Here is a 24,327-nt window from a genome sequence, read left to right as displayed (position 1 = left end):
ATGACAGTGACAAAGATGCAAAAAAAGAAGTCTACAATTACCATTGATTTATAAACCCCAGAGATGCTAGTACTTACCGTAATCCATCCAAGTAAGAAGTTGATTTTGCTGGTGTTTTGTATTGTAAAATTACACAGTGAAGAGCGTCTGAACCTTCCTTACATATGAAGTAACGTCTGAGACCATAGTAGAGGATTTATCATATATGGTGTGACCAAGATGTACAGCAAAGGATTATGTGGTATCTAGGCAGCCACAGAAAACGAAGCAATCCAAATGTTGACCAAATATGGAATTGCTATGACCTACAAACAGCTGGCTCGTGAGGAACCCTGAATTCCAAAGTATGCCAGCTGAGCCATAGCATGTACTAACTAACTCTTCTGCAAACTGTCGGAAGGTCACGACACCAACCTCATAAACAATGAAAAGAGAAAATGGGGGCAGTCAGTAACTGCCAATTATCATCATGGCTGTAGGAAGGGCAATAGGCTGTACCAAGTATTTATTTAAATGATAATTAGCAAACTTAAATAGTTAGGGATCCTTTCTAACGCCATAGGTAAAGTGCAAAAGAAATAACTGGAATTCTACATTGCTCAGGGGAAGATGGAAATTTTGCAAAAGCATGAACAAATTTTTTTTCTAAATATTTGATTTTAAAACATGTTTGGACATACACGGTACAATATAAAAAATAAATCTATGAAAATTTAGTTAAGCATTTGTTCATTTTGTGCTCTGAAATGGTGAAGGGTCCATTGCCTGAGAAAGACATCCTGTCAGATTGGCAAATGTCCTTTACTCAACAGCCAGGACTTAGCCTGATTAATACTCCAGGTCCCGGAGACTTTCTTCAGCCCAACATATTTTTGTTGCCAAACACCTCCTGAAAGATAAACCCTGTGACATTCTTGGACATGACGGTTTAAAAAGAACTGGACAAGTGAAAGTCTCAAGGCATCTGTAACACTAGGAAGTGCCTATGGGAAAGATTAGGGCTTGTTTGATGCTATGTTGCTATCATCATTATCTTTGAGGATAATTCTTGCATCGGCCATTTCACATGATGTTTAACATTAATCCACGTGAAAAATAGGTTATACTGAACAAATGTTTTTTTTTTTTTAGGCCAAACAGGTTAATTATCGTTAACATAAGGCATGTTTTAGAAAAATCGAATCAACTTGCAATAATGGAGTCGAAATTTTAAAGGAAAATTCTTTCATGATATTAGGAAAAGGATATAAGTACTGTATATCAGAGATGTAACTGTATTCGAATAAAATGCTATCAATTAACTCAATTGATGGGTTGAGTAGCTGGGTAAAATTCGCTGGTATATCAGCGGCAACCTGCCAAGGAAAAACCTCAGCTTCTTTTATGCCGTTTTGTGAGCAATTAGTCGGCCATTTGAGAGACCGGAGTTCGATCCTGATATGAGCCAGAAATTTATTTCTGTGAACCATGTGCTCATGTATTCATTAGTTCCATCAGATTCACGATGAAGGGGAAATTCGAATGAAATGCTACCAATTGACTCACTGGTGGGTTCGGAAGTTGGGTGAAATTTGCTAATTTGTTAGACGGCAGAGTGCCCGGGAGAAACCTCAGGTACAGAAATACTTAGGTCCCAGCTTGTTTTATGAACTTTGTGGGTCAATTGGTAGCGCCTTGGCCTGTCATTTGAGAAAATGGGGTTCGATCCCGATGTGAGTCAGAAATTTATTAATACATTATATACATATATATATATATATATATATATATATATATATATATATATATATATATATATATATATATACACACACACTGCGTGTTTGAGTGCATCTATATGTATGCTTAGGAATCAAAATAGTTAAAGGTATTCCTAAACCAAATACGGATTTACGGATTTGTAAAGAAAAATAACTCCATGAGAGCAATAAAATGCACTGCTCTTTTCGTCATAAAATCAAAAGAACGTAAGCCGGAACTAAAGCAGGAAAAGGAATTTAATACCCTACAAAGGCGAGCTCACAGTCTCCTTACAATATCTAAGAGAATCTGAGTGGATGATGAGTTTTGTGCCCCAGGGAAGGGTGGTGGGCACATTCCTGAAGGTGTCAAGGAGTGAGACGTAAGTACCCAAAGAAGACGACCTTTCGGAGGAGTGAAAGTCAGCCAGCTTGAAGAAGTATCATTTGGTCTATTGACGACCTAAGGAAGTTTTAGGGCAAACTGCCAAATTAAAGATAATCGAAAATACTCCATACAAGAAAAATAAGGAATTTCCAACGTAGTAAAGTGTACGTGTGCGGGGAGAGAGAGAGAGAGAGGAGAGAGAGAGAGAGAGAGAGAGAGAGAGAGAGAGAAGAACGCTTAGTTCGTTAGGCAAATTAAAAATTTTCGACTCCTACCACAAAGCAGTAAACTCTTTGCCTCATAAGTAATGATCAGCGAATTTCGACGAACTGCTGAATTGCTGGTAAGTAATAATCCTGATTAAAAGGACGTTTGGAAACAAAATAACCAAACCATTTTGAAAAGTCGATATCCAGTGACGAGAGAAATAGTGGTCTCTTTTTTTTGTTTGTTATCTGTTCTACAGAGTTACGTCTTCCAATGAATCCCTGCACACTAACATAGGAAACCGAGTGGAAGTCTTACCCTCTCTACCTTGTGTGGGTTCGAATTTGAGCCGTACGAAGAGTTGGCCTTGAAATACGAATTAAATGTATAAACAGATGTTCCCAAAGATGTTCAAAACGGACTGTAAGGCCACGAATTCTTGATAGCCTGTTACCTTCCGAAGGTGTCAATCTCACTCCAGGCATTTCCTTGCCTTGATTATTCTTTAGGTATAGGTGCTTATAAACACACACACACACACACACACACACACACACACACACATATATATATATATATATATATATATATATATATATATATATATATATATATATATATATATATATATATATATATATATATATATATATATATATATATATATATATATATATATATATATATATATATATATATATATATATATATATGTGTGTGTGTGTGTGTGTGTGTGTAAAATGTGTGTGTGTGTGTGTGCATTTACAGAAATCTTAAACTATACTAATACCTTAAAAGAAAAGGCAAAGCCTGATGTGAGAATAACGACGAATTAAGATGAAAACACTCATTGCGTGACATTACAGTCCGTTGTGTACAAAAATAGTAATTCAGATATAACCTTTTTCAAGAGTTTGACTCAAACTTTATTTCAATTAAATAATTAATCAACTGAGTTAAGTAAACCCTTGAATTTGTATGTAGCCTACATGGACTTCCATGTCTGCACGGTCCTTGGATACGTCATTAATTTACATACGTCGGACCTAACAAGGGCGCGGAAGAAGCTCGGGTACCGCAGTACCAAAGTACCACTGCCAGTAATACTACCACCCTTCACTACCACCACCGTCGCCAGAAACAAGACGGACGTTTGTCGGTTACGAGAAATTTCGAGGATTTAATAGTTGGCTGGCCGAGTGATCAATTTCTACTTTCGACACTTTTTATTGATGGATCGTTTTCCGGAGGTACAGATGTGGTAATGCAGCTCAAGGGACTTCCTGATGAATCACGAATCTTCGTAAGGTGTACGAAACTGAACACTGGAAAATAAGCTCATCGAGTGCGGGTTCGAGGTGAAGGACAGTACGTGGTGGAAGACGACGGCTGAGTTCCAAGATCTCTGCTGCCGGCTGCCTAACTCGGGTAAGTTCATGTAATGCAGATCCAACGATGTTATGTACAATATACTTAGTCGGCAATAGTATACTATACATTTAAAGATCATTGAGGCAAGGCCCTTCATTTAATTTTTCAACGTTCAGTGACGTGATTAACGTATCGAGTATAATATCGTTTGAGATTTAAGCTTCTTGGTTTAGTCCCGGTACCTGTTTTTTTTTAATGTTAAGTGTGTTTTGGGATGGCAACCAGTCGCTCCTTATAACTTGTCTTTTTTTTTTTTTTTTTTTTTTTTTGTAGGTTTAAGTTTCGCAGAAAGGGGTGGAACCTTAGAGTGAAGAGAGGTCAAGCTATCGTCTTGGAACTAACGGGACACTTTCATCATTGTAGACTGGGGATTTAATACTTAATTTCATGGAGCTATAGCCTTCGATAACTTCAGTCTTGAAACTCAAGTTTTATATTAAAACTATTTAATTTTCATCAATTTTCTCATATCCTCATTAGTCTTTCCTTCCTAAAAATTACCAAGTAATTTTCGTTATTTATCGAACGTTTATATATGTAGATATCATACAGATAAAGACCCCCAAGAAATATTGCGAATTTTTCCCCTGTGACTTTGTTACCGGCCACCATAAATTAATGTTACTTTTTTCCTGTGATTTTATTACCGGCCACCATCCAACTATACAAGACAAAGGCTTCTTTATTTATTTCTCATTTGGATTAGCATCTCCAAAAGTATGAGGAAATCGAGTAGTATATAGGCTATATACATATATATATATATATATATATATATATATATATATATATATATATATATATATATATATAGATAGATAGATAGATAGATATATTTATATACTTTAATTCAAACGTTATGAAAGAAATTCATTATCATCCCATTCACACTTGGTCTACTGAATTATGGATTAACCCATGTGCAGTAAACTGCCATAAAAACGACTGCCTTATTCACACACACACTCACACAGCTGGTTAAGTAGCAGTGCATCAAAACTGCCTACGCATATTAGTCCACTCGCCTGTATTTTACAGGCTCCCCTCACCTCCTGGGTGTTAAGGCCCTTCCTTTTCAATGTCTCTTTCAGACCGTCTCTCCATTGCTTTCCATTTTTTTTCTTTAGCTGATAGGTAAGATGGGTGAAAGATGAGTGAGGGCAGTTAGCTAGCTAACCATGGTAGGGAATAGTTTAGAAAGTGAAATATTAGTAAGAGTAATGTCAAGTGTGGTTTATCCACAATTTTATTTAGGTAAGGGTACAATTTTTCTAATGTTAACATAATACAATAATAATTTTACATTATAACAACATGGTAAATTGTACATATTGCATATTTTGAATTTTATTTCTTATTAGTATAATCATACTTAAAACATAAAATAAAATAAAAAAATAAGTTCCAATTTCCTCATTTTAACCTTAACGTTAATTATCATAATGATTTTGCATGATACCTTCATAGTAAATTTTAAATATTACGTTTCACAAGACATTTCTTAATAATATAATGGTTGAGGTTCATCACGATGAATATATGAAGATACTCTTCTCCACCATCTGTGGTCTGTGTTGTTTGGGTGGTTTCTCTCTTCTGCTACGGATTCTTCTGTTAATTCACTGTTGTACTGATCTAGTTTGCTCCATATGTTGGTTGCCAATCTGTATAATCTTTGATTAATTGGTTCCACTTTGTATTTTTTGTGTATTTGTTCTATATTCAGATCGTCATCTTCTTGATTGTTTCTCACTGCGGACCTTAGTATCTTATTTTGGAATTTTTGTAATGCACTTATATTGGAAGTCGATGCTAAACACGTGGGTATTGGTGGATATTCCATTATTGGTCTGATTAGGCTTTTGTAGAAATGGATTTTGATATTTGTGTTCATATTCCTAAATCGTTTTAGCTTTGTGTTTTGTGTTCTTGCTATTCTTAGCCTTTCTCTCACGTGCCTTGATATTCTTCTTTGTCCGAATTGCATTCCTAGTATTCTTGTGCTTTTAGTAAAATTCATCGGTTGTTGGTCTAACATTATTTGTGCAGGTTTGTAAGCAGACACTGATACTAGTTGGAATTTAGATTTGTTTGTCTTTATCTTCCACTTCTTTTCAAATTGATTTATTCTTTCAATTTGGTTCATTGTTTTTGTGCTACTTGTCTTTTCAAAGTTGGATCCCTTCTTCGAGTGCGTTTTTCTGGGTGTATAATTATTTGAGTTATATCATCTGCAAAGCAGACATCAGTACAGTACTCTGGTGGTGAAGTCATATCTGATGTATATAATATGAATAGTGCTGGACTGAGTACAGATCCTTGTGGGACTCCACTTAGTAACGGGAATGGATTCCTATGTAATTTTTGTGACTTGATTGCTGCTGTTCGATCTTTGATGAAGTTGCATAGTATTTTCTCAAAAATGTCTGGAAGGTTGAGATGTGATATTTTGTACTGAAGTCCTTGTATCCATACTTTGTCAAATGCCTTGGTTATATCTCTACATACTAGGTTACATAGGTACCTTCTTCTTTGTGATAATGCAATACTCTCATATATTGTTGCTATTGCAATCTGGGTCCCTCTTCCTTTTCTAAATCCATATTGATTATTATTGTGTAGCTGATTACCTGCTAGGAACAACACTAGTCTGTTGTTAATTATTTTTTCAAATATTTTGCCGGGTATTTCTAGTAATGATATTGGTCTATAATTCTCTACCTGACTATAGTCTTTTCCTGGTTTGGGTATCAAAATCATTATTGCATTCTTGAATATAATTGGAAAATATCCCATTGAGAGAGCCCAGTTGTGTATTTCTCTTAATTTTTCGAGTGCAATGTCTGGTAAATTTTGAATTATGACCTTGTTAATTCCACTCTTTCCTGGTGCTTTGTGTTTAAAATTTTTAATTATTATTTTGATTTCCCATAACTCTATTTTCCTTGTTAATGGGCAGTCTTCATTGAGTCTGCTAATATCAGCTGCATAATGCGGATTTGTTCTGTTTCTATGTTGTTCAATGAATTCATTGACTATTGTCTCATGTTGGTTGTCGAAATTTTGGTTATCCTCCTGCGTTATCTGGAATATTTCCTGCCAGTAGGCCTTGTGCAGTACTTCCTTCTCTTTGTCATCATATATTTTCTCATTCCCATCTTTATGTATGGCGAAGTGTTAGTTTTGCTTCCCATCAGTCTTGCAACGGAGTTCCAAAATTGTTTTGGGTTATTGTACTGTATTTCTGTGTTGTTTATTAGGTCTTCCCAATTTTGATGATATAATCTTGAGTTTTCTTGTACTAACTGTTCTTGTAATGACACATATCTTCTCATTAATATGTTGTTCCACCCTGTTATAAGTACTGTGTTTTGGATGTTATTGTAGTGCCATTGTGTCAATTTCAACTTATCACTACTAATAGGATGTGGAAGTGTGGTGTACGAGTATTTAGTTATGGGTGTATAATTTTTTATTGCTTCCTCTATATTTCTGTACCATTCTTCAAGCTCACCATCTACTATTTCTTTTGTTATTTCTATTTTATTTGAATTTGAATTTTTTGTTGGTTGTCTACTCATTTTTCCTTCTATTTCATTTTTAAAGCTTTCCCAACTTGCTCTTTTTATGTTTGGTATTTCTAAGGATGGAATCATTATTGGATTGGTTGACAATGTAATTACCATTGGTGTTTGACCGGAGGAGGTTGCTGGTCCTCTTGTTACGGCAATATTGAGGTGAATTTTGTTATTTCCCAATATTATATCTGGCTTTCCTTTTCTGTTATTTGCTACAAAGGTATCGAAATCAGGTCCTAAGTGTATGATATACTTTTTATTTATTAATCTGACTGTTTCTTGTCCTGTGTAATTAGATTGCCTATATCCAAATAGTTGGTGTCTGGCATTTAGATCCGCAATGAGGTAGGTTGGTTCTCTCCTGTTCATTAACTTCATGACATCCGGAAGTGGGAAATAATGTCTTCTTGGCGGCTTGTAAGCTGGTCCTTTGTTAGTTTGAATTTGGACTGCTAAAAAGTCGTCTTGGAAATCGTCTATTATCTTATGTCTAATACTACTCCTGATTGCTATTGCAATTCCTGCAAAGGGTTCATCAGCAAAGTTTTGTGTATATGTATTATATCCAAACATTTCAGAGTTTCATTTCGTTTCATACCATGCTCATTGATTAATATTATGTCAGGGTCTTCTTCTCTATATGTATTGTATAATTCAAATTTCTTTGTTTTCCAGGATTTCACGTTGTGCTGAATTATTTTAATTCTTCGTAGAGTTGAGTCCATTAGAGTTACAGTGGTCTAGTAATTGTATTCTTTTTCCTTCACTTTTCCGTTTTCTGGTGTTATTGGCTACTGGCGTAGTACTTTTTGATGCTGAAGTTGATCCCTGTGGACTTTGTAAGATGGGAGAGTTGGAGAAACCTGAGAAGCTTGGTAGTGAGGCTTGTATTTCTTCTGTTAACTGATGCTGCGTTTCTTGCAAATTACTTATGCGTCCTGAGGGATGGACTGGTGAGTTCGAGTCCGAACTGGGCTCAATTCCGAGTGTAAAGTCTTCATCTGATGAGTCGTCTTCTGAACTCTCTGCTGTGTTTTCTTCATATTGTGTGCAGTCTTGCATATCCTGTTGTATATCCTGAGTTGCTTGTAAATCTTCTGCTTTGCTTGTATGGTTTTCTTGTCTTTTATTCCTTTCCATGGTGCTTGTTATCATGTTTATTGTTTCTTTAGAGAAGTGTATTGTAGGTAAATTGTTATCTGCTAATATGCTGTTTATTACTGAGGGGTAGAATCCTTCTTGGCGCAGCCCCAGTTTTATTGCTAAATTTGTTATTATCGTGATTCTTGTCTCTTCTTGTATTCTACTTTTATTATTTTGGATGTTGTTTGCATTAGCCTGGCAATTTCCTGTATTAGTGGCTGTAACTTTGGCGTAACTTGTACGGTTGCTTGTAGTGGATGTTGCATTTCTGTTTGCTTTGATCTCTTGAATTTTTCTTTTTATTAGGGCCTTTCTCACTAGGCATTTCGCTGCTAAAGTTCTATGTTGTTGATTGCAGTTAACACATTTTTTCGTATTTTCTTTACATTCTCTGTATGGTATGTATGATCATGTGATGAACATTCAGAGCATATTTTATAGTTATTATCTTTAGGGCAGTCCTTGAGCAGATGCTCATAAGAGTAGCATCTGTAGCAAAATGACAAATTTACAAATATATCCTCTTCAATATGTTCACTTGGAATGTATTGGTAGGCTACAAATAATCCTCTTTCTATGGCTCTCTTTGCCATCTTCGGTGTTTCAAACTTTATTTTCATGGCGTGGAAATTATTTTGGATTTTTATCACCTCATCTACTGCAGCCCATTCGTTTTTCCTCTCGATACTGTCTTTAAGGTCGTCTTCTCTGTACTCTACGGTTGTAGCGTCTAGGTATTTTGCTACTATAGTTTTCATGGAATTATATTCTGGGGGGGTCTATTACCTCAAACTCTTCATTTGCAGAAACTCTCCTGTTCTCTGAATTAAGAATCTTTTCTGAGTCATCTTCGTGAACATTGACAAAGAATGCTGTGTTGGCGTGGATTACTTTTTGGACTCTAGCCTGGATGGCGCCTATACACTGCCATAACTTGAGCCGTCTACTTGGCTCGTCATGCGGTTTAGGACTATTGTCTTGTATCTTAATCTTCATTTTGAATCATGTTATTTACTTCTTTCTTGAAGTTTTGCCACAAAGAAGGGTGACACATAAACCTAGCTATGCTGGCACTGAAATAAGAGGCCAGAACGATGCCGAAGACCTAGAATCGAGGAAAGATTTTGAAAAACCTCACGGGCTACTTTCCACGGATACTAGGCAGTCATGAGAACACGTCTTTCCCCTGCGGTTGCCGGAGGCAGACTGCTACTTTCCATTCTTTTCTCATGACTAAACCATCTAAAACCACTCCAATCCTTCTTTCCGCCTAAATTAACCTGTTTACCACTAGTACTTATCCCCACACTCTCATCCTTTCAGTTTTTATATCACAAATACTGCATAAATAATTTGTCTCTATAGCCCCCACCTTCATTTCCAAAGAGGAGGAAGGTGTTCAATAATCCCTTCATACATTCCACTTTTAGTGTCCAGAGACACTCAAGTTTCTGGCCAGTTTCATGCACATGCTGCTGCTTTTCTTACTTTACCTACTCTGTGTCTCGCCTCTTTTCTTGTTCCACCAATATGAAAAATATTATTTCCAAAATTCTTAGAAGAATCTTCTGTTTCCGGTCTGTCTCTGATGAAAATGGCATTGCTCATGTTGACTTTTAACTTTCTCCTCTTGCAAACACTTGGAAGCTCTTTCACTAGTCTCTGCTGTTTCTTTTCACTACCCCGATCAGTACCGTATCTGCAAACATCAACCATTCCACAGCCCATTCAGGACCGATTTTCTAATCCCACATCTAAGCACTGACACTTATTGTCCTTTGTCTGACTTCTCACATCGCACTAGTCATGAGAATATTAAACAGCCATTTCCACTTCAAGCCAGTTTTAGTTTTCTGAAAGGAAAACTATTATGCCGTCTTTGTCTATCAGTCCGCACTTTTTTCTGTCTGCACTTTTTCTGTCCGCACTTTCTCTGTCCGCCCTCATATCTTAAAAACTATTGAGGCTAGAGGGCTGCAAATTGATATGTTGATCATCCACCCTCCAACCATCAAACATACCAAAATTGCATCCTCTAGCCTCAGTAGTTTTTATTTTATTTAAGGTTAAAGTTAGCCATAATCGTGCTTCTGGCTATGATATAGGATAGGCCACCACCGGCTCGTGGTTAAAGTCTCATGAGCTGCGGTTCATACAGCATTATAGCGAGACCACCGAAAGAGATCTATTTTCAGTGGCCTTGATTATAGCAAAATCCATGGCCTTTTGCAGCTAAGCCCCGCCCACTGCATGCCAGTGATTGGCTAGCTCTGGAAAGAGGAATGATGTCACACTAGTTAACAGTCCAAATGATTGTTAGTATGGATTTGACTCCGTTTGGTCATGATGAGCTCCGTCCATGAATAATGACACCACAGATTTGAGTTCCCCGAACTGCGAAGTATGCAACTGGTACCTTGGATAAAAGATATATTAAGTTATATAATATCGTTACGAAGATCTTGGAGCATTATGTCTGTGCATCATTTTACATGTTTTTATTTAACTTGACTTCTGCGCCTGTCTGTCTGTCTGTCTGTCTCTGTCTGTCTGTCTATCCTCAAGTCTTGTAACTTAATTTTCGACCTGTTCCCTTTGTCCGATGGACTTGAAATTTTGTTACTCAATCCAGGTTCCTCCTCAGTAGGTCCCCTCTAGTCTGGACCTCTCCCAGTATCTCATTTGTATCAAACTCTTCGGATTTTTCACAACTTCTTTGACTTAGAATCTATCTTCTATATCTACTCCCTTCCTCTTCCATCCCCTTCCCTTTTCATTCCATCCCCCTTCCTCAGCACACGATCAAGTGTTAATTTAGCTGTTGGTTCCAACCACTCCGTCTTTCCCTACCCCCCCTTCCCTCTTCCATCACCCTTCCCCTCTCTTTCCTCCTCCCCTTCAGCAGTGTTCAAATGTTAATTTAGCTGTGTCCTCCTCCCCTTCCCCTTCCATCCCCCTTCCACTTCCACCTTCCCCTCCCCTTCTGGACCACACGATCAAGTGTTAATTTAGCTGTGTCCTCCCCCGTTTCCCCACCCCTCCCACCTCCCCCTTCCCATCCTCTTTCCCTCCCCTACCCCTTCCTCCTCCACACCTCCCCTTCCTCTTTCTCCTCCCCTACCCCTTCCTCCTCCACCCCTCCTCTACTCTGTCCCCTCCATCCTCTTCTCATTTTCATCCCCTCCCCTGCCTCCACCTCTCCTCCCCTCACCTTCCATCTTCCCTTCCTTCCTTCTCCCCTTCCCCTTCCTTCCCTCCGTCCCCATCTTCCTACTCCCTCTGCTTCCCCTTCCCTCCCCCCCCCTCCCCTTCCCTCTTCCCTCCCTTCCTTCCCTCCTCTTCCCTTCCCCTTTCCCCTCCCCCTTCCTCTCCCCGTAAACGGAACGGATATCAGTTTCGTTAACTACAATCATAAATCGGTTACAATTTCTGTCAAAACTAAAAAGTATAAAATAAAAAAGATAATTTTTTTAAACATGCTTTTATTAAAATGCACTAAAAAGTTAAAATACTATTTTGAGACGCCAGGATTTTCTTACAATTAATAATGTCTACAAAAATAAAAACGTAGGCCCCAAACATGGAAGGAAATGGTACTAGAAACCAAAAAAATCTATTTCTTTTTTGTAGCATTTCCTTCCATGTTTGGTGCCCACGCTTATATTTTTGTAGACACGATTAATTGTAAGAAAATCCTGGTGTGTCTCAAAATTTAATTTTTACTTTTTAGTTCATTTTAATAAAAGCATGTTTAAAACTTTTTTTTTTATTTTTTTATTCTAAATACACAAACGTCTTGCTTTTTTTTTCTTTTAAATTGGTGTTGGCCTACATAAGTGATTCCACACAGACCCATTAATTGAAATGAAGCATAGACTCACGCAGTCAGTTCGATATTAGGGTATTAATTCATCATAATCCTTCATGTCAAATGTTAATATCATTGTGAGATTAGGCCTACATATAAAATCCTTATTTTCTGACGCAATGCAGGGCATAGGCCTGCACGTCGGTTTCTTATATTTTGAGGTAATGACAGGCATGGGCCTACGCATCAATTTCTTATTGCAAGTAGTTTTCCACCAGTATCTGTTGGAGATAGTGTAGCTTTTAATTAATACAATAACTCCGACCCCACGATATATAATGTTTATGCATACGATGAAATGTACATGTATAAGCATGTGCATACACACATACGTGCGTCGATGGCCATAGCAAATTAAAAGCACTTAAACCACAGAGAATAAAAGTAAAATTTGTGGGCAGGTAGCCAATGGCACACGTAGACCAATTATAGGGCTGTCTCGGCCTTACACGCAACTATCGAACTGTTCGCAATGAATTATACTGAAAATATATTTACGAAGTGATAACAAATTATATTACTGTGATGAGTAAATATAAGGCTGCTGCAGCATTGCTATGAAAATGAAGGCTATGGGAGGAAGGCATCATAAGATACTTTACGAAATAAGAAAAGATAAATGATAGCTGAAAGTTATGTATGAGATGAACCAAACCAGTCTGCGAGTACCCGATGATTCATTTGCTTTCGGGGGCATTCTTGTAGATTACCCTGTTGGACAAAAGGATATCTACATAAGATTCAGTAAATTCTCTCTCTTCTCTCTCTCTCTCTCTCTCTCTCTCTGTTGTTAGGAGAATATTCTAGCGTAGACTATATTCATGAAGATCTATATTACTTTTAATTAAAACAAATGACTAAATTTCAATTAACAATAGTAGCAGATAATTCTTTACACTAGTATTTTATGAGTAGGTCTATGTTTATTCTGCAATGTTAGGTAACCATATGAAAATTTTTCGAAGACACTACAAGCACCATAACAGCAGCAACAAAAACAAGAAAAACCACAAGAACCACAATAAAATGGCTGAATATAAGATAGGCCTATAATCCAAACGCCATAAACTGCGTTAACCGACAAAAAGACATAGGACATTATAGGTCTACGTCATTTTTTATGAGCCTGTTATTTCGAAAAGAGATAATGTCCTTAAGATAATTCTCAGAAAATTATATCCAATATACTGTTACAGTCACTGCTTGTCATTCCACCTAATGTGTAAACGATGCAATTAAATCGATTTTATGACTATTAAAATGTAGTAAAATTTCCTAAAGTGTAGAATGGGGAACACACTTGACAATACCAAACGGTAGGAATTATCATTGTCCTGTAATTCAAGTGCACCGATCGGAACGTAAGACATTCCCCGTGTCACCTCCGTATTCAGGGCAACATAATTTACAAAAAACAGCATTGCAGCATCGCGGGACACTCCTGACTTCATTCATATTTTCCTTTTTTTTTTTTTTTACCATGTTTAGGGAGATGCGTATTACGATTTTATTTCAGGGGATAATATGACGTTTCCTTTTGATAATCAGCGGAACATATCTTAGTTCGGTAAAAACAACCATTGCAAAATTAATGAAGATGAAAAAAAACCACTTCATAGGATGGTCGTGACGTAAGCAGGGCGGCGCTTAGCTGCAAAGAGCGGTGGATTTGCTATACAGTATACGATGTACAGAAAACTCGATTGCGCTGAAGAAATTTCTTCAGCGCATTTTTTACTTGTTTCCTTTTGCTTATAAATTATAAACCTTGTTTCACTTCCATCATTGAGACGTTTATCGCTTTCAGGAATTTACTTCGTATACCATATGCCATAATCATCAACAGTGCATCTCTATCAAGTCCATGTTCAGCTTTCTCTAGGTCCATGTATGCCTCATACAGCAGCTTCTACTTTATTTCCAAACTTTTTACATAACTGTTCGGAAACAAACACTTGAGCCAAACGCCATTTTCCTTGGCTAAGCCCAATGTTCTCAACCAATGAAACCTTCACAACTACCTTACCTTATCAATCAAAATCTTACCATAAAACTTCCTTGGTGTACTCAACAAAGTTATGCCCTATTATTCCTAGTTTCTGTTGCATTTAACCCTACACAAGGGACCCACATTCTCTCACTCATTCCTTTGGAGCCTTTCCTTCAACCAGATAGCCTATACCTGACACACACTGATCAGCCATCCAGTAATACTTCCGTTATGGTGCAGTAGAATCTCACTCGTAATCTGCATTCAACACTTCCTCAATGTATTCACTCTATCGACCAAGGGCTTCATTCTCGTCAGAGAGCATATCTTCATTTACATTTTTTATTCTGACAAGTTGAAGCAAATTGAAAACAAAATTTCCTGAATGTTAGCACATAAAAAGAAATATTGATCTAAAAAGTAATGGAGGTACTGTATACAAATCTGTTTAGCTCAGTATATATTCCCTTTCCGAAGAAGTTGTAGTTTCAGCTATCAATAGCAGCTATAATTGTACAGTAATACATAAAGAAACATAGAGGTATCCTTTATTAATATATTTAAAGGTACCTTTCATGCTAGAATACTGCAAAAAAAAGTTCGTCAAAAATGAAGAGAAATTTGTTTTTATTTGTTAAAGAGAAAACTTATAGAGTACCTTTCCAGTTATGTATGGTGCATTGCTATTTAATGCAGTTATTGTGCAGTTAAGCATGCTGGTGCCATTTTTATGGTATGAATAGTATACATCTACCACACACATATATATATATATATATATATATATATATATATATATATATATATATATATATATATATATATATATATATAATATATATATAATATATATATATATCTTATATATATAACTATAATAATTACAATGCCCTCTCTCGAATTCTTTCTTTTTTTGGATACACTACAAAGACTTAAGATTCAAGTGCAAGAAATATGAAGAAATTATGATGTCTGGTAGCGGGAAACCAACCTGGGTCCCATAATCAGGACGATTATGGGACCCGGGTTTGTTTCCCGCTCTGGACATCATAGTTTCTTCACATTTCTTACACTTGGACCTTAAGGCTTTGTAGTGACAAGCGTATACAAAAAATCACGAAGAATTCGAGCAGTTAAGAGGACATTGTGGGTATTACCATTACATATTACGATTACATTATATATATATATATATATATATATATATATATATATATATATATATATATATATATATATATATATATATATTGTATATATATGCTATGTTCTGAGTCTGGTTAGAAGAGTTAAATTGAATTTTGAATGAAATTTTTGCCTTATGGGCCAACACCTAGATCTCAGAACATAAGCAGTTAATGTAATTAATAGTATGACTTACCTTGATATTACATCTATTCAAAGAAAATGGGAAGGTCTCCTTTCAAACCAGTCGGTTAGATTAAATTAATTTATTTACAGATTTACAACTAGAAATTAATATGGAAAGGCTGGCAGTTCAACAATCAAGGCACATGCAATGTGTCATAAGAAGTATAACTACAATTAGCAAATAAATAAATCAGAGAAGGCTACAGCCCTGCAAAGAGTTTGACACGAATCTTATAAACTGCTTAAGACTGGGCGATAAAATTATTTTACATTAGCACAACATTAACGCTTGAGGGGCCTTACTCATGGCCCTTGTAGACAGTCGATTGCAGAAGTGTCTTGCACGTGGCAAGATGGAATTGAATCGTCTAAGGCAATTGGTTCACAAGGGCAAGGGCAGAACACAAAGAGCCAGACAACAGGATTCTGGAAAATAATTCCAATTCAGCTTTCATTTACACAAAGATTTTCTCTCACATGAAATTAATTATTCACGACGGAAGGGATTATTAATTAGATTTAATTAGCACATGGTAACACTATGGTGGGAATGCTCTAATTATTATCACAGAATAAACATAAATTTAATTTAGGCTTACACCAAGTCATGAGGGAAAATGTGCATGCTAGGATGTGGCAAACAAAGGGACTTTGGGAGAATGAAGATTTGGAAATACTGAAAATTGAGAGAAATTCAGGATTATGACAAGAACCCTGGCATTACTTGTGACTTCAGGACGTACCTTATTGCATCTGTGCATGGAGCTTGCTTGCAAAAGTTGGATTCAGGCGGCTCTCTTAGCAGTTCCAACACATGGCCAGTGGGGGAGGATAAAAATCACAAGAGTTAATGCGATTAAGAGTGAAGTGACCTTGCACTTCGGTGTCGGGGAATGGAGTGAGAGTGAGTCAGGTCATGGCATCATCCCCTTGGCTCTCGCTGCGAGCACAAGACAGCAGTACATCTGAAGAAGCAATTAACAGCCAGTGCAAAGGCCATAGAGAAGTAGGTCTTATAGTTAAGACTAACTAAGGGTGAGCCTAGTGGCCCACTTACTATCATGACCTGTCCTTGTACCCTAATGGCTTTCTATCCCCCAATACCGTACCCCAATATCTATCCCCCACCCCTAGTGGGAGTCTCCTCCAGCCGCCATGAAATTTGACTTCCTTGCTAACAGGCTGGGGAGACAAATATCTAAATATGTAATGATATATATATATCCTTCCGTATTTTCAAAAATTTGTCTCTTAGTCGTCAGCTTGAATGGGAGATTAGACGCCATGAAGGGGTTGAACTTAGGTAGGCCTAAAACCCCCAGGTCACCCAATTTGGGGGCAGAACAATACCGCTCCTTAAGCCCCCCCACATCAGATGTTTTTTGGGGGGTCAGGTAGCTGTCAGTGAACAGGGACAAATCCGGGTTGTAGGTAGGCTATGATCCTAACATTTCAATCCTTAACTATAAGACCTATTTTCCCTACAACCTTTTGCTGGATGTGTGACTGCTTTCAGATGGCCGATGTCCTGGATTTGAAGCAAAACGACAAAACAGCACCCGAGTCCTGAAAGCCACCACACTCTGTACCCAGCCACCAACGTGCCGAGTGGCGCCCTTTTGTCTTCCTTTCACTGGTGAAGATTGAATGACTCTGAAGGCCAAGTCCATCACATGCTACGAGCTCTAAGCAAAGGAGGTATCGGGTACGTCTGGAAGCATTTAGTCCCAAGCCAGTTTCTGTTCCTTCCCGTGAATTTCTCTCTATTTTCCGAATTCCCAACTTTTCATTTTCTTAAACAAAGCCCCTTTGTTAAATCAAAACCTACCAACAAAGCAGCCCATGATTCGTCCCCATGACTTGTCCCAAGCTCAAATTAAACTAGTTCAGTGATCGTAATTATATCACTCCCACCATAGTGTTAACCAAGGGCTAATTAACTCTAATTGATCAATACCTCCATGGTGTATATTTAAGTTTCATGTGAGAGAAACTCCTTGTTTGAATGCTAACCTAGAATTCTCTTCCAGAAACCCTGCTACTCTGCTCCCAAGCGGTTGATCCCAGCCTTGTGAATCAATTCCACTTAGAAGTACTGCCATTTCTGATAAGCAAGAAAGTCCTGATACGCAGCCCCGAGCCACTAACCGGGCACCCCCATTGTGCACAAGCGCCTGCATTTGAAAATACTTCAACCAGTATTAACCGTTTCCTATTCAGAGATTTGCTATTCATTGTCTAATATTATTGCACATTACATGTGCTTGCAAGCTGCACAGTCGGTTATTTTCAGGTTCATTTAGTGATTGCTTCATCTGTAAATAAATTCAGTTTAACGTAATCTGTTACTCATTTCCCATGGAGACCTTCCACTCCCTTAGTAATTACTGATGATTAAGGTAAGTCACACCTCTTTCCCATCCATTTTATTACATTCTGGATGCTCTTTGTTGGCACCTGAAGGCAGTTCATGATAAAAAAATCCCTTTAAATTCCTCCAACAGGCCCCAGAACGTAAATATATATATATATATATATATATATATATATATATATATATATATATATATATATATATATATATATATATATATATATATATATATATATATATATATATATATATATATATGGCATGGCATTGTATGCAGTGTCCTAAACCTCTGAATTGCCAATATCAAAAGTTTATGGGATGAAAATGGGGAGCACAAATCATAATAAAATACACAAAATATACCTTATTGTACATAAGAAATTATCACGAATATAATAATGTAACATATAATACAGTTTGGCAAAGGACTGACGAATTAAAAACACAGATACTGAAACAGAATTTAGAACCTGGAATTTATACCTCATAATTACAAAGATATGAATAAGAACAAAATTGACCAAATAGCTGTTATATATATAGCTATTAATCATAAAAATGAGTTATTACTAATCCAAGATGAGTTCTTACTAATCCAAGATTAATTACAAAGTTCAAATGGAACACAAAAATTAAGAAAACAATATTTGAGTGAGTTACACATAAAACCCTCAGCACGATCATTTTTCTCGTACAAGAATTAACATACTTTTTGACTATCAATTAGCTTTCAAGAAGCATTCAATAATTCAAGTGTTGCTTTAAAAGCTGACGAAGACATTACAACAAACACCAACATATTTTTCAATCATTTTGCGAAGTTCATTGACCTATTTTCTACCAGCCATATTACGTTTCGTGCTCAAGTATTAATCCTGGCGGTTTTTTTTTTTTATAGCCAAACAATTATTAAGACAGTTAATTAGAACCCAAGATTTTTCTTTGACCAAATTATTTACGAACACATTTAAATCACTATTACAGTGTCACTTCATAGTAGTCACAATGGTATTTAATATATCGTCATTAAAGCGATAATAAATCATAATATATGTACGGCAATCAAGACATCATGAACCATGTTATAACCGTTTCTGTTTGAGCATTGACTATCAATGACATAAAGTTCAATACATCAAATTACTTGCAACCAAGGGCTGGTTATCTAGTAAATGTTAACATAATAATTCTCACTCTCTAGAAATAAATTAAAAAAGGATACAGGTGTGGGATGAATGACAGAGCAAAAGTTGCACATATAAATAACTTGATCCATATAATCAGTAATTTCAAAGAAGACTGGACCTATTAAGAAATACTTTTTCCCTGGCAAGTTAATAAAATGTATCTTCAACCTGGCATGATTATTTTAAAGCATCAGACTGATATTTAAAGTATGTAACACCCACATTCAAGAGAACTTAGTACGTACAAAACGGGATTAGTTTCTCTCAAGATGATTGCCTGGTTAACTCCATCCATGGTAATAACTGGTTTTCATCCTCAGTAATTATGCAGGGAAGATATAAATTTCATAACTGCTGTCATTTTATGGGCTACAATCTGAACATGGATTGTAACTGGGATCTTGACAACTTGTGTGCTAGGACTTGGCAATAAGGCGCAGGCCTACTGCAATATTCGAGTAAGAGCTTACTTCTCTAGAAACACTCATCATATGTAAGTACTCATCACGGACTTTACATTCAGAGAAGTTACGAAGGAGGTAAAGGAGTGAGTCGGGGCCTAACTGTGAACATCCCTGGCTTATCTTTGTTCACCTGTGGTTACAGTGCAGGGAATTTAAATGTGGCCAAAGAGGATAAACCCTCATGCAAGTGAGGCATGACTGGTACTAAAAGTTCAGTGGGTGAGGTCCCAGTCCTGAGAATGGGCTCCCATTCATAAGGTGGTAGTCTTCACAGGTCTTCAAGTTGGCAATTGTCACTTAGTAAAGACTGACTGTCAGTTAGTAGAGACAAATACTGTCAGTTAGTAAAGACAATGAATGTCAGTTAGTAGAGACAAATACTGTCAGTTAGTAAAGACAGTGACTGTCAGATAGTAGAGACAATGCCTGTCCCTTCACAAAATAAACAACTGGAGTGCTACAGTAGAGCATCATCCCTGGATCCAATTAAATCTCAATATGGTGTACACAGGGCGTCCATAAGAGAAAAAAGTAAGCAAAGTTCAAAAACGCATCAAATAGATCTTACTCTTTTCTTCGCCACTAGAAGGCCCCGTAATAGCCAGGAAGGTGCTGACCCTTAAGAAGAGGATCAAGGCCGACTGGTCCTTGACCCATATCGTGGGTTCATATGGCATAACATGATCTACCTTCTAGGATATCAAAAGCACAAAGAAGTACTAGACTGACTTTGGGAAAAAGACTTCGAGATGTGGGGCTTTCAAGGCCATTGCCAAGCCCTGCCATGAGGAGACAACAGTTGACCTTGATCTGGTTTCATCAGCAGAGGTTAGCTGGGATGTGTGTGTTAATGCCTTCAAGGCTTCTGCTGTGAAGTTTCTAAGCCTGCATGGGATTATGAACTTTAGGTATCTGAGGGTTGGCTGCTTTGGTTCAAATTTTGTCTGTAACAAGAACATTCACGGCAAAGCTTGGCTGCTTCCATGGAGGGAATGTAGGAATTTTGGAAAATGTTGAAAGACTTGATAAAAAAGGAAGGCCTTATTTTGAGTAAAATCTACAATGGTGATGAAACTGGTTACTCTATTGCTCCTTGCCCACTAACACCTAGCGTGATGAGAAGGAAAAGGATTTACCCAGTCAAAAGCTGTCCATGGAATATGTGTCTGCTTTGTTATATGCTAATACTTTTGTTAGCCATAATTGCAAACCAGGAGAGATTGGACATGGGAAGCAACCATCTAATATCTGTTGGTTGATGAATAATTAACCAGTGATTCGATATTGCTGAAGGCTTAGTGCACAGCTGAGACTGTCTCTGATTGGTTACATAACCAATTTTGTAAGAAGGTTATTCATTATCAGACAAAGTACCTTGGCACTGCTAGACATTGGGTGAATGCTTTGCTTTTCATTGACAGTGTATATGTGCATCCTGCTATAATCCAATTGGTTTTTGATGAAGGTACTTACAGAAGTCTGCCATCTAGTATGGCTCAGTCAGAGGATTCAAAAGCTTCATTCATTATTTGTGGAGACTGCAATGCAAAGCACGGAAAGTGGCTTAATTAAATTCTGCATAGCAACATGGCTGATCTGCTCTTGAGTTCTGGGTATCCTTTCAATTTTGTCCCGCTAGCTGTGGAACCCACTCACATTTCTGGTACTAGACCTTACATTTACAGATGTTCCAGCTATCATCAAGTCCAAGGTCTGTGAGTATATAGTCACCTTCCAACCATTGTGCTGTTGAGAGGGACATATCCGTCAATCAGTATATTGCTAATGCCACCTACGGAAAAATGGTCAGGCTGAAATCTAGAGCCAGCTGGGATCACATTATTGAAACTTGTCAGGCACTAGTATTTTGGATGGTATATCAAGTTCAGATCCCAAAAAGAAGTTAAATGATATGTTGATGGCTATTAAGGTATGCCACTAGAAAGGTCATCAAGATTATGACAAACAACCACCCATGCTTTCATAATACGAGCTTACTGTAGCAAACAGACCAAATACAATACATAGAGACAAAACGTTAGCATAAAAATTACGCCATATTTGTTAAGTCTCACCATGCTGCGAATAGAATTTACCATATAGCTAAGAGAAATTACAATAATTCCTTTAAGAGGAAACTTGAAGGAATTACTCAGCCTCATCTGTGGTGGACCAAATTGGCATCTTTCTTTGGGTCAGGCTTGTCTTGCATTCCACTACTATGGTAGATTGGTAACTGGCCCTAAGAAAAAGTCTGGGCTACTTAACTGAGCTTTTGAAGGTAAGCAATCAGCTGAAGGTGCCCCTTTCCCTGATACTTGTCATCCTGAACCTATTTTTACAAAATTTGCATTTCACTCCAGGGATGTTGAGAACATTCTGGATAATCTTGATAGCTGGGGTGGAGACAGTCCTGATTATTTCTTTCCTTTGTTTTTCAAAAGAGTTTCCTGTGTGTTGTCTCCAATATTAGTAGACTGTAGATTTAATTTCGATATAGTATCTTTGCGGATAAGCACAAGCTTCGTAATACCATGCCTGTTCCAAAGAGTGTCATATCTGCAAACTACAGTCACTTTTATTAAAAAAAAAAAGTTTAACCAGACCACTGAGCTGACTATCAGCTCTCACAGGGCTGGCCCGAAGGATTTGGATGACCAAATAAGTCACTCGGTATGGTGATAAATGAATGAAAATGAAATTAAAAGCTGCACAAAGGCATATGCTCTCATACTGGAACATACTCGCACAATAAATACATTTATACTTGTGTTTCCATATATACTCACTAAAAAGGTATATTAAAATTCAAAATAAAGTAAAATTTTAAAATGTTGTTGTTTTAAAATTCATTAGACGCCTAAGGGCATTCGTATTTCTATTATTTACTTTTATATTTTATCAATTAAATCACAGCTCCTCATGAACATTAAAATGGGTATTACTGAAAATGTTGAAGATTCCCTGTGCTCTCCAAAATTGCTGAAAAACTTATTTTTAGGACATTTAACAAGTGTGTGGAATCCAAAGTATTGTTAGCTGATAGTCAATAGGGATCAGTTAGGTACCTGCGATGCTCTTTTAGATTTGTCATGCCATTTACAAGAGAGCCTTGATAAACATTGCACCTTCTTGATTTATGGAGCTGGTGAACACTGTCAAATGCCTTCTTGTAATCAACAAAAGCCATTATAAGAATACTTTTAATTTGCATACATTGCTGCACAATACTTCCAACACAAATATTTGATCTTTAAACAGTCTATCAACTATCTTCTTCAGCCTACCAGTGATGACCATGTCGAACATTTCCATAACAACTGGCGTAAGTACAATGCCTCTGTAGTTTCCGCATTTGGTCAGGTCATCTTTGTTCGGTATACTTTTCCTACACTCCCAGTTCCTAAACATCATGCTTTGTTTCATCACTCCATATTCTACCAAACAATCATGCTAATGTAAGTGTAGTTTTCTCTTTTACATTTTCAGTGTCATAGCCCAATGTCTCAACTCCCAAATTTATTACTCATTTTGCTTCAAAAACATGAATTCATTCATTAATACATTCTGGGCTTCTTCAGCTGCTGATAAGAAAAGTGTGAAGTATTCAACTAGGTCATGTCATGTCTCCCAGCTAGTCAGGTAAGCTAACTAACGTATTCCTCCAGCACCGTTAACCTTTTACCTCCCAGGTACAGAAATCACTGAGCAAAACCAATGAAATTTTGTGAAAATACTTTATTACCATAAGTACACAACTGTAAAAAAAAAAATGTCGATCTTACTTAAAGGAGTGTCGAGTTATGGCACTATTCTCACTGTGGGAACACAGGGACTATGTGTTCTAAAATTTACTGTATTTTACAAAATTTTCAAAATTCATACATAAACGTTGTAGTAACTGTTTTTCCTCTTTCTACTTGGCAAAATTTGAAAAACTGAAATAAAAAGTCATGTTATTTGTTACAATGTTGCAGGTGTAGCCCCTCACAAACAAATTATTTTGACAGTGTGTAGTAAATTATTGCACACTCTGTACTTTATCAAAATGTAATCGAACTAGGCATTTGGTACGTTGGTATCTTGCGTTTTTCTTGCAAACAATGCTTCTTCCTTGGTTGCAAGTCTGCTTTATATGGCCACAACCATCATAGCAAATGTCAGTGGGTAGTTCTATCATCTTACTTTGGCCAATGTGTGCACGTGGAGCTACGGACTTCAGCAAACAGAGCGTTATTTCTCTCCTGAAATCCAGGTGGGCAAGAGTATCCTCCGCAATGAACAATAAACTTTGTCATCTCCCTAAATTACTGAGAGAATTTAACATAAACGTTGTTTTTAAATATGATAATTGTATCAGAACCTTTTTGATAAAGAACAAACCTAAAGAAAGTGACATAGGATGTATATATTATATTACATGTATAGGCTGTGATTAAGTGTACCTGGGACAGAAGGGGAAATCTTGTTGCATAAGGATTTCCCAGCATCGTTATAATGTACGAACTGGAAACCAATCCAAGTGGCATTTTTATTCATGTGAGAGATGAAGGCCATGTAACAAACGGGAAGCTACAGCATGTATAA

General features: G+C 37.0%; 1 long non-coding RNA gene across 1 annotated transcript; it reads left to right on the top strand.

Annotated features, from left to right (window-relative positions):
* The first annotated feature begins 3,233 nt into the window (after positions 1–3,233).
* LOC136842998 (uncharacterized) lies at positions 3,234–18,040 on the top strand. The gene is made up of 3 exons (XR_010854407.1): positions 3,234–3,762; positions 17,232–17,420; positions 17,746–18,040. It is a non-coding gene; the product is annotated as an uncharacterized lncRNA (long non-coding RNA).
* The last annotated feature ends 6,287 nt before the right edge of the window (positions 18,041–24,327 follow it).

Source organism: Macrobrachium rosenbergii, chromosome 10 (assembly GCF_040412425.1).
Source record: "Macrobrachium rosenbergii isolate ZJJX-2024 chromosome 10, ASM4041242v1, whole genome shotgun sequence".
In the NCBI taxonomy this organism is placed as follows: domain Eukaryota; kingdom Metazoa; phylum Arthropoda; class Malacostraca; order Decapoda; family Palaemonidae; genus Macrobrachium; species Macrobrachium rosenbergii.
Note: the sequence above shows the minus strand (reverse complement) of the source record. Positions and strands in the feature narration are given on the sequence as shown.